The 1,467-nt window shown below is 38.1% G+C and overlaps 1 pseudogene; it reads right to left on the bottom strand.

The window, feature by feature from the left end:
- Positions 1-1,139: 1,139 nt before the first annotated feature.
- Positions 1,140-1,256, bottom strand: LOC132604843 (5S ribosomal RNA; annotated as a pseudogene).
- Between the last annotated feature and the right edge of the window lie 211 nt (positions 1,257-1,467).

The raw sequence follows: 1,467 nt of genomic DNA, 5'->3' as shown, positions 1-1,467 counted from the left end.
ACTTCTTGTTTGTGTCGTGAAATCCTTGCAAATATACTCTCTTCTTTCTTCTCTTTCCCGCCGCCAAGGCTAGTCCATACTCATGAATATTTCCCGTACATCCTTCTATTTCCTTCATAATCGAATCTCGGTATTCCTTATCCTCATCCCATATCATTGATGTACTACCTCCCGGTTAGCTTTGTTAGTTCATTATCCTCTCGTTTATCCTTGGTGATTGCTCAATTTTTCTTTTCTTCCCTTCTTCTTCTCTCCTATCCTTTTGACCAACCCATTAGTGTACCTCTCCTACTTTAATTCTCAAACCTTGCTTGATTTCCTTCCTCCTCAAGCGCCCTTCTCCACTTGTTATTTTTTTTATATTGACCCTGAAGTTCGTGAAATATTCCTTTAAACGCGCAAATCGATTCTATTCTTAAATCATCTTTTAGGAAAGTTTCTTCGTTTCCAAGGCATCTGTATCAGTATAACTACACATTTATCCCTTTATGTACCTCTCGAGAGCTGAAAATCTCATAGTATCATCGCAAGGCCTGATCATTCTCTCTCTTACTTCACATCCCTATTTGTGGTTACTATTCTTTAGTCCCACTTATCAATGTCTGTTCTCTGACCCCACACATTCATCTTTTATACCTTGTACTCTTTTTTTTCCTTTGCTCTAGACATTCTAATCTTCTACTTCCTATATATTCTCTTTCTTCCTTTCCCTGATGTTATAGCATTAGGACATTCCAACTCTAACCTGTAGCTAAAATAACATCAACTTACCTTGTAACATTTGTCACTCGAACTTCACTACCCTGTTTAATTAATGCCTTCAGTATATAACAACATCGGTTGTTGGGCACACATACCGATTGGTGCAGCCACATATGTGATGTCATACACATACATATATATATATATATATATATATATATATATATATATATATATATATATATATTCTAATGCCTCGCTTACAAAGTTTTTCCAAATACTATTCGAACTTATCCTAATTCTAGAGTTGTGGTGCACCTTCTTCCTCTTTGCCGGTCAAGTCTGCCTCATCGTTCACGATCTTTCGGGGTTCCAACCACTTCACATACTCCAATTTCCACTCTAGCTCCACATTTTTCTCTTATGTCTGAATTTGTAGGACTCTTAATATACTTCCCAGGGGGTCACCCATCCTAGTACTACTCTCGCCCAAACACACTTAACTTCGGAGTTCTGATGGGATCGAGTGCGTTAGTGTTGGTATGATCGTATCCACCCTACCACATGACCTAGATCAAGTTGAAGTTCTAACGAATCCTAATAAATTCTCGTAATGCATCTCCCTCCAAATTAAAAGGGATCTCTTACCCTTCCGACTAAGCAAATGCTAATTTTGCCCTTGAAATTCTGAGTAATCACCTCAATCTGCATGTATGACTACTTTTCATCCCAAATTTCAAGATTCCCAATGGCGGGGAAAACACC

The sequence above is a fragment of the Lycium barbarum genome, chromosome 7 (assembly GCF_019175385.1).
Source record: "Lycium barbarum isolate Lr01 chromosome 7, ASM1917538v2, whole genome shotgun sequence".
Classification (NCBI taxonomy): Eukaryota; Viridiplantae; Streptophyta; class Magnoliopsida; order Solanales; family Solanaceae; genus Lycium; species Lycium barbarum.
This window is presented reverse-complemented; position numbering and strand designations above follow the sequence as displayed.